We start from the raw sequence: 10,701 nt of genomic DNA, 5'->3' as shown, positions 1-10,701 counted from the left end.
AGTAATAATTAACTCCATAACCTACAAGAGATTATGATCATAACCTACGCCAAGTACTACACGATGCACACACTCGTCACCATTACACCGTGAAGGAGGAATAGACTACTTTAATAACATCACAAGAGTAGCACATAGACTAATAGTGATACAAAGCTCATATGAATCTCAATCATGTAAGGCGGCTCATGAGATCATTGTATTGAAGTACATAGGAGAGAGATTAACCACATAGCTACCGGTACAGCCCTTAGCCTCGATGGAGAACTACTCCCTCCTCATGGGAGATAGCAGCGGTGATGAAGATGGCGGTGGTGTCGATGGAGGAGCCTTCTGGGGGCACTTCCCCGTCCCGGCGGCGTGCCGGAATAGAGACTCCTGTCCCCCAGATCTTGGCTTCGCGATGGCGGCGGCTCTGGAAGGTTTCTCGTACCGTGGCTTTTCCGTATCGAAGATTTAGGTCAGGGACCTTCTTATAGGCGAAGAGGCGGAGTTGGAGGGCTGACGAGGCGGTGACACAATAGGGGGGCGCGACCCAGGCCCTGGCCGCGCCACCCTGTCATCCGGTGGCCCTGTGGCCCTCCTCTGCTGGCTCTCGGGTGTTCTGGAAGCTTCGTGGAAAAATAGGATGCTAGGCATTGATTTCGTACGATTCCGAGAATATTTCCTTACTAGGATTTCTGAAACCAAAAACAGCAGAAAACAGCTACTGGCCCTTCGGCATCTCGTCAATAGGTTAGTTCCGGAAAATGCATAATAATGATATAAAGTGTGAACAAAACATGTAGGTAATGTCATAAAACTAGCATGGAACATAAGAAATTATAGATACGTTTGGGACGTATCAAGCATCCCCAAGCTTAGTTCCTACTCGCCCTCGAGTAGGTAAACGATAACAATGATAATTTCTTAAGTGACATGCTACCAACATAATCTTGATCAACATTATTGTAAAGCATATGAAGTGAATGAAGTGATAGTAAAGATAATGACTAAACAACTGAATCATATAGCAAAGACTTTTCATGAATAGTACTTTCAAGACAAGCATCAATAAGACTTGCATAAGAGTTACTCATAAGCAATAAATTCAAAGTAGAAGGTATTGAAGCAACACAAAGGATGATTAAGTTTCAGCAATTGCTTTCAACTTGTAACATGTATATCTCATGGATAGTTGTCAACATAAAGCAATATAACAAATGCAATACGTAAACATGTAAGAATCAATGCACACAGTTGACACAATTGTTTGCTTCTAAGATAGAAAGAAGTGGGTAAACTGACTCAACATAAAGTAAAAGAAAGGCCCTTCGCAGAGGGAAGCAGGGATTAAATCATGTGCTAGAGCTTTTTAAGTTTTGAAATCATATAGAGAGCATACAAATAAAGTTTTGAGAGGTGTTTGTTGTTGTCAACGAGTGGTAATGGGTACTCTAACTACCTTATCAACCAGACTTTCAAGAGCGGCTCCCATGAAGGACGTTATCTCTACCAGCAAGGTAGATCATCCCTCTTCTCTTTTGTTTACACATGTAATTTAGTTTAGTTTTTTTTATTTATGGATGACACTCCTTCCAACCTTTTGCTTTCACAAACCATGGCTAACCGAATCCTCGGGTGCCTTCCAACAATCACATACCATGAAGGAGTGTCTATTTGCAAAATTAAGTTGCTTACTGATGAATCATAGCAAAACATGTTTAGAGAATTATTAATGCAAGTTAATTAATTGAGGCTGGGCACCCCATTGCCAGCTCTTTTTGCAAAATTATTGGATAAGCGGATGAAGCCACTCGTCCATTGTGAAAGTCTGTCAAAAGTAAATGACAAGATCGAAAGATAAACACCACATACTTCCTCATGAGCTATAAAACATTGACACAAATAAGAGATAATAGCTTTTGAATTGTTTAAAGGTAGCACATGAAGTATTTGCTTGGAATGGCAGAGAAATACCATGTAGTAGGTAGGTATAGTGGACACAAATGGCATAGTTTTTGGCTCAAGGATTTGGATGCACGAGAAGAATTCCTCTCAATACAAGGCTAGGCTAGCAAGGTTGTTTGAAGCAAACTCAAGTATAAACCGGTGCAGCAAGACTCACATATGAACATATTGTAAGCATTATAAGACTTTACATCGTCTTCCTTGTTGTTCAAACACCTTAACCAGAAAATATCTAAACTCTAGAGACCAGTCATGCAAACCAAATTTTAACAAGCTCTATGTAGTTCTTCATTAATGGGTACAAAGTATATGATGCAAGAGCTTAAACATGATCTATATGAGCACAACAATTGCCAAGTATCAAATTATTCAAGACATTATACCAATTACCACATGAAGCATTTTCCGTTTCCAACCAAATAGCAATTAACGAAGCGGTTTTCAACTCCGCCATGAACATTAAATATAGAACTAAGAACACATGTGCTCATATGCAACAACGGAGCATGTCTCTCTCCCACACAAGCATGAATTTATTCAAACAAAACAAAAACAAACAGACGCTCCAAGTAAAGTACATAAGATGTGACCGAATAAAAATATAGTTTCAAGCGAAGAAACCTGATAAGTTGTCGATGAAGAAGGGGATTTCTTGGGCATCCCCAAGCTTAGACGCTTGAGTCTTCTTGAAATATGCAGGGATGAACCACCGGGGCATCCCCAAGCTTAGACTTTTCACTCTTCTTGATCATAGTATATCATCCTCCTCTCTTGACCCTTGAAAACTTCCTCCACACCAAACTCGAAACAACTCATTAGAGGGTTAGTGCATAATCAAATTTTCACATGTTCAGAGGTGACACAATCATTCTTAACACTTCTGGACATTGCCCAAAGCTACTGGAAGTCAATGGAACAAAGAAATCCATCCAACACAAGCAAAAGAGGCAATGCGAAATAAAAGGCAGAATCTGTCAAAACAATGAATCCGTAAAGACGAATTTTTTAGAGGCACCGGACTTGCTCAGATGAAAATGCTCAAATTGAATGAAAGTTGCGTACATATCTGAGGATCACTCACGTAAATTGGCAGATTTTTTTGAGTTACCTACAGAGAACCCTGCCCAAATTCGTGACGGCAAGAAATATGTTTCTGCGCAGAAATCCAAATCTAGTATGAACCTTGCTATCAAAGACTTTACTTGGCACAACAATGCAATACAATAAAGATAAGGAGAGGTTGCTACAGTAGTAACAACTTCCAAGACACAACAAAACAGTAGCAAAATAAAGACATGGGTTATCTCCCAAGAAGTGCTTTCTTTATAGCCATTAAGATGGGCTCAGCAGTTTTAATGATGCACTCCCAAGAAATAAGAGTTGAAGCAAAAGAGAGCATCAAGAAGCAAATTCAAAACAAATTTAAGTCTAACATGCTTCCTATGCATAGGAATCTTGTAAATAAACAAGTTCATGAAGAGCAAAGTAACAAGCATAGGAAGATAAAACCAGTGTAACTTCAAAAATTTCAGCATATAGAGAGGTAACTTAATATTATTAGGATGCATATAACCATGTTTCCCTCTCTCATAATAACTTTCAGTAGCATCATGAACAAATTCAACAATATAACTATCACATGAAACATTCTTATCATGAGCTACATGCATAAAATTATTACTCTCCACATAAGCATAATCAATTTTATTAGTTGTAGTGGGAGCAAATTCAACAAAGTAGCTATCATTATTATTCTCATCATCAAATATAGGAGGTATAGTATCATCATAATAAACTTTATCCTCCATAGTAGGCGGCACCAGTAAGACCACTATCATTATAATCATCATATATGGGAGGCATATCATAATCAACATAAACTTTCTCCTCAATACCCGGAGGGCTAAAGAGATCATTTTCATCAAAACCGACCTCCCCAAGCTTAGAATTTTCCATAGCATTAGCAACAATGGTGTTCAAAGCATTCATACTAATAACATTCCCATTAGCATGCATATAAAGTTCCATGGGTTTTTTAATTCTCTCTTCAAACACATCACGTCCTAATTCAAGATAAAGTTCATAAAGATCTCTCATTGTGTTGTTGTTTTCCATTAAGCCTTACTAGTGTAAAACAAGAAACAAAAAGATGCAATTGCAGGATCTAAAGGAAATAGCTTCGAGCACACACACAACAGCAACAGAAAAGTACTTAGTTACCTGGGACCGGAGTATGAGTGCCTTTTACCTTTCCTCCCCGCAACGGCGCCGTAAAAGTGCTTGATGTCTACGGGTGCTTCTATTCTTGTAGACGGTGTTGGGCCTCCAAGAGCAGAGGTTTGTAGAACAGCAACGAAGTTTCCCTTAAGTGGATCACCCAAGGTTTATCGAACTCGGGGAGGAAGAGGTCAAAGATATCCCTCTCAAGCAACCCTCGCAATCACGATACAAGAAGTCTCTTGTGTCCCCAACACACCTAATACACTTGTCGGATGTATAGGTGCACTAGTTCGGCGAAGAGATAGTGAAATACAAGTGATATGGATGAATATGAGCAGTAGTAACGGCGCTCGAAAAGTGCTTGTCGGCGTGCAATTGATGGTAGTAATATCGCAGGAAGTAAAGATGCAGTAAAACAGTAAACAAGCGATGATTGCAGTATTTGGAAACAAGGCCTAGGGATCATACTTTCACTAGTGAACACTCTCAACATTGATCACATAAATAAATAAGTTCTCTTCCTTTGTGCTACATATACTCTTGTTTGATAATGAACACCATTCGTTGTGTAGGGCTACAAGAGCACCTCAATGCCGGAGTTAACAAGCTCCACAACATTCGGCATTCATATTTAAGTAACCTTAGAGCATAATAGATCTTTGCAATTTAAACCGAGTACTAACATAGCATACACACCGTCACCTTTACACTATGAAGGGGGAATAAATCACATCAATACTATCATAGTAATAATTAACTCCATAACCTACAAGAGATTATGATCATAACCTACGCCAAGTACTACACGATGCACACACTCGTCACCATTACACCGTGAAGGAGGAATAGACTACTTTAATAACATCACAAGAGTAGCACATAGACTAATAGTGATACAAAGCTCATATGAATCTCAATCATGTAAGGCGGCTCATGAGATCATTGTATTGAAGTACATAGGAGAGAGATTAACCACATAGCTACCGGTACAGCCCTTAGCCTCGATGGAGAACTACTCCCTTCTCATGGGAGATAGCAGCGGTGATGAAGATGGCGGTGGTGTCGATGGAGGAGCCTTACGGGGGCACTTCCCCGTCCCGGCGGCGTGCCGGAACAGAGACTCCTGTCCCCCAGATCTTGGCTTCATGATGGCGGCGGCTCTGGAAGGTTTCTCGTACCGTGGCTTTTCCGTATCGAAGATTTAGGTTAGGGACCTTCTTATAGGCGAAGAGGCGGAGTCGGAGAGCTGACGAGGCGGTGACACAATAGGGGGCGCAGCCCAGGCCCTGGCCGCGCCACCCTGTCATCTGGTGGCCCTGTGGCCCTCCTCTGGCGGCTCTCGGGTGTTCTGGAAGCTTCGTGGAAAAATAGGATGCTGGGCATTGATTTCGTCCGATTCCGAGAATATTTCCTTACTAGGATTTCTGAAACGAAAAACAGCAGAAAACAGCAACTGGCCCTTCGGCATCTCGTCAATAGGTTAGTTCCGGAAAATGCATAATAATGATATAAAGTGTGAACAAAACATGTAGGTAATGTCATAAAACTAACATGGAACATAAGAAATTATAGATACGTTTGGGATGTATCAAGTGCCTTTTACCTTTCCTCCCCGGCAACGGCGCCAGAAAAGTGCTTGCTGTCCACAACTGGCGCGTGGTTAACGTGGGAGGTTTGATGGCGATTGACGGGCTTGATGGAGTGTCTTGATTCGTTCCCTGAGCAACGGCGCCGTTAAAAGTGCTTGATGTCTACGGGTGCTTCTATTCTTGTAGACGTTGTTGGGCCTCCAAGAGCAAGAGGTTTGTAGAACAGCAGACAAGTTTCCCTTAAGTGGATCACCCAAGGTTTATCGAACTCAGGGAGGAAGAGGTCAAAGATATCCCTCTCAAGCAACCCCGCAATCACGATACAAGAAGTCTCTTGTGTCCCCAACACACCTAATACACTTGTCAGATGTATAGGTGCACTAGTTCGGTGAAGAGATAGTGAAATACAAGTAGTATGGATGTATATGAGTGGTAATAACAATCTGAATAAAATATGGCAGCGAGTAAACATGCAATAGAACAGTAAATAAATGGAGATTCGATGTTTGGAAACAAGGCCTAGGGATCATACTTTCACTAGTGGACAATCTCAACATTGATCACATAATAAATAAGTGCTCTTCCTTTGTGCTACATATACTCTTGTTTGATAATGAACACCATTCGTTGTGTAGGGTGATGCGTGTAGTTGACACGTCCGTTGGGAACCCCAAGAGGAAGGTGTGATGCGCACAGTAGCAAGTTTCCCTATGTAAGAAACCAAGGTTTAATCGAACCAGTAGGAGTCAAGAAGCACGTTGAAGGTTGATGGTGGCGGAATGTAGTGCGGCGCAACACCAGGGATTCCGGCGCCAACGTGGAACCTGCACAACACAATCACAGTAACTTTGCCCCAACATAACAGCTGAGGTTGTCAATCTCACCGGCTTGCTCGTAAACAAAGGATTAGATGTATAGTGTGGATGATGATGTTTGTTTGCAAAGAACAGTAAAGAACAATTGCAAGAGATTGTATTTCAGATGTAAAGAATAGGACCGGGTCCACAGCTCACTAGTGGTGTCTCTCCCATAAGATAAATAGCATGTTGGGTGAACAAATTACAGCTTGGGCAATTGACAAATAAAGAAGGCATAACAATGCACATACATATATCATGATGAGTACTATGAGATTTAATCGTGGCATTACGACAAAGTACATAGACCGCTATCCAACATGCATCTATGCCTAAAAAGTCCACCTTCAGTGTTATAATCCGAACCCTTCAGTATTAAGTTGCAAGCAACAGTACAATTGCATTAAGTATGGTGCGTAATGTAATCAACACAAATATCCTTAGACAAAGCATCGATGTTTTATCCCTAGTGGCAACAAGCACATCCACAACCTTAGAACTTTCTCGTCACCGTCCTGCATTTAATGGAGGCATGAACCCACTATCGAGCATAAATACTCCCTCTTGGAGTTACAAGTATCAACTTGGCCGTAGCCTCTACTAGCAACGGAGAGCATGCAAGAACATAAACAACATATATGATAGATTGATAATCAACTTGACATAGTATTCAATATTCATCGGATCCCAACAAACACAACATGTAGGATTACAAATAGATGATCTTGATCATGATAGGAAGCTCACAAGATCTAACATGATAGCACAATGAGGAGAAGACAACCATCTAGCTACCGCTATGGACCCATAGTCCAGGGGTGGACTACTCACACATCGATCCGTGAGGCGCGATCATGGCGATGAAGAGACCTCCGGGAGATGATTCCCTCTCCGGCAGGGTGCCGGAGGCGATCTCCCGAATCCCCCGAGATGGGATTGGCGGCGGCGCGTCTCCGGAAGGTTTTCCGTATCGTGGCTCTCGGCATCGGGGTTTCGCGACGAAGGCTTTAAGTAGGCGGAAGGGCAGGTCGGGGGCCACACGAGGGCCCCACACGCGTGGCCGCGCGGCCAAGGCCTGGGCCGCGCCGCCCGTTGTGGCGGCGCTCGTGGCCCCACTTCAAATCCTCCGGTCTTCCGGAAGCTTCGTGTAAAAATAGGCCCCTGGGCGTTGATTTCGTCCAATTCCGAGAATATTTCCTTACTAGGATTTCTCGAAACCAAAAACAGCAGTAAAACAACAATCGGTCTCTTCGGCATCTCGTCAATAGGTTAGTGCCGGAAAATGCATAAATATGACATATAATGTGTATAAAACATGTGAGTATCATCATAAAAGTAGCATGGAACATAAGAAATTATAGATACGTTTGGGACGTATCAAGCATCCCCTAAGCTTAGTTCCTACTCGCCCTCGAGTAGGTAAACGATAACAAAGATAATTTCTGAAGTGACATGCTATCATAATCTTGATCATACTATTGTAAAGCATATGAGATGAATGCAGCGATTCGAAGCAATGATGAAGATAATGAGTAAACAAATGAATCATATAGCAAAGACTTTTCATGAATAATACTTTCAAGGCAAGCATCAATAAGACTTGCATAAGAGTTACTCACACTACAAGAAAAGTTCTGATAGACAACGTCTCAAAATCGTCCGCTAAGGGGTATTTTTCGTCGCCTATGGGCCTAACCCGACGATATGTGTTCTGTTGTCGAAACTGCGTCAGGCAAAGTCCTACGACGATTTTTTTCGGTCCGTCGCGCTTGGGCGCCCTTCCGCCACGGAAAATCGGACCGTTGCCAAAGTGTTTTCGGGAGCCCGTTGACCGCCGACGTCATGCAACCGACACGTGCGTACGCCGTTAACCGGCGCTAACGGCGTTGACCGATCGAAACCCCGTGGTAGATGGTAGGCCCACACGAGGCCTCGCCACGTCTTAAGCGGGCCGGCCCATTAAGTTTGCGGGCCGGGCCAGCCGACTTAGTTTGACCGGTCAACTATATAGCCGGGCCGGTCCATTAGTTACGTGGGCCGGCCTAACCTCTAAGGTTGACTCGGTCAAAACTTAAAAGGGCCGGCCCACTAAGCATGCGGGCCGGCCGAATGCACTCGCTTGACCGGCCAACGGCAAAAGGGCCGGCCCACAAGACATGTGGGGCCCACTTTCCTCGTTATCCGGCCGCCCATTTAACAAGTGGGGTCCACCTTAAAGCAATCGGGCCGGCCCAAGAAGTTAGTGGGCCGGCCTAACTAGCATGTGGGACCCACTTTCCGTTAAAGGGCCGCCCATTAAGTGTGTGGGGTCCACCATATAGCAAGTGGGCCGGCCCAACAAGATAGTGGTCGGCCAAAACACGGTGGGTCCCACTTTCCCGTTAAAGGGCCGCCCATTTAGTATGTGGGGTCCACCATATAGCAAGTGGGTCGGCCCAACAAGATAGTGGGCCGGCCAAAACACATGTGGATCCCACATTCCTCGTTAATGGGCCTGCCCATTTAGTATGTGGGGTCCACCATATAGCATGTGGGCCGGCCCAACAAGATAGTGGGCCGGGCCAAAACACGGTGGGTCCCACTTTCCCGTTAAAGGGCCTGCCCATTTAGTATGTGGGGTCCACCATATAGCAAGTGGGCCGGCCCAACAAGATAGCGGGCCAGCCCAACAATAAATGTGGGGTCCCACTATTCGTGTAACCGGGCCGGCCCACTTAGCATAGTGGGGTCCACCATAAAAGTGCAACTTGGGCCGGCCCAACAAGTTAGTGGGCCGGCCCAATAAGCTTGTGGGGCCCGCTGGTCTCACTGCTGGCATGGCCCGAAGTGTGTGCGGGTCCACATTAAAGAAAGTGGTCCGGCCCACTAGATCGCGTGGGGTCCACCAGTAATCAAGTGGGCCGGCCCACTCGTTTAGTTGTCGTTTATATGCCTGCGTAATAGGCGCTTTAGGATTTTGCGGCCAGCACTTATGTGATTTCGCTTAATTGGGCCGTTTAAGGGATGGGAATTCGTGATTTAGATATCGAGAATATTTACGCAAAGCATTGATTTCGCTCGGATAGCCTCACTTACCACAAGCACCATAGAAAAAATGCGCGAAAGAACTATAAAAACTAACTAAATATTACATCACCGCAAGGCTTTGAAAAATATTACGTAACCCGTAGAAATTGAATGGTAATTAAACCTAGCAATACAATGAAGCGATCCGGCAATCTTTTAAGTTGTCCATGCACCACCTATATCTCGAAACAAAGACATTACAAGTTAAGACAAAGAACAATGGAAAGGCAAAGACACTACAATATTGTTTGCCAAAGAATTTGGAACTCATCATTTCGTCGTTATAACAAGATCATTGTAATGCGCACAATAAGCAAACAAAGAGTGCATGCCGCATACCAACAGTACCAATATAACAGAGCACGTTAGAATGAAACAAATAGACTTACTTCACTGTCAAGTCCCATGCAAACCAACATGTTCGTGAGTACAAATTGGCATGAACAACATAGTAGTGGCTATAAATTTTGTAACAACGATCGAGAAAGATGAAGTTATGATTGCTACATCTACAGAGCAGTGGAATGTAAACCAAAAATAGAAGTTACGATGGCAAAAGCTAAAGAGGAGGGAATGTGAACCAACATGTGCCAAGTGCAATTACTTCAAATTGGCCGTGAACTAAATAATACTCCCGAACTTATAGTGAAGGGGATGCAAATCAAGATGTTTCGGGATATAAACTTGTAATGAGCAACACATAGAGGATAGTTAATGCCGGAGCTTAGGATGGACCAGATACGTAATATAGTGGGATCACTCCGTGAACTTGTATAAGAGGGAATGCAAACCAATATGTTCATCATTCCATATGTGAGCGTCATGCCAAGTCGTAGAAACAAGTCAATAATGCAGCTTTTGAAGAACAAGATGGCACACAAAATTATTATCTAGTAGTATGACAAGTTTATTTGTACTACAAAGCTAGATAGCAAGAGTGATAGCGTACAAACTAAATACTTACTGGTCATAGCTAGATAGCAGAAGAGGATAGCAGCTTTTGAAGAACAATATTGGCA

This window comes from Lolium rigidum, chromosome 6 (assembly GCF_022539505.1).
Source record: "Lolium rigidum isolate FL_2022 chromosome 6, APGP_CSIRO_Lrig_0.1, whole genome shotgun sequence".
In the NCBI taxonomy this organism is placed as follows: Eukaryota; Viridiplantae; Streptophyta; class Magnoliopsida; order Poales; family Poaceae; genus Lolium; species Lolium rigidum.
Note: the sequence above shows the minus strand (reverse complement) of the source record.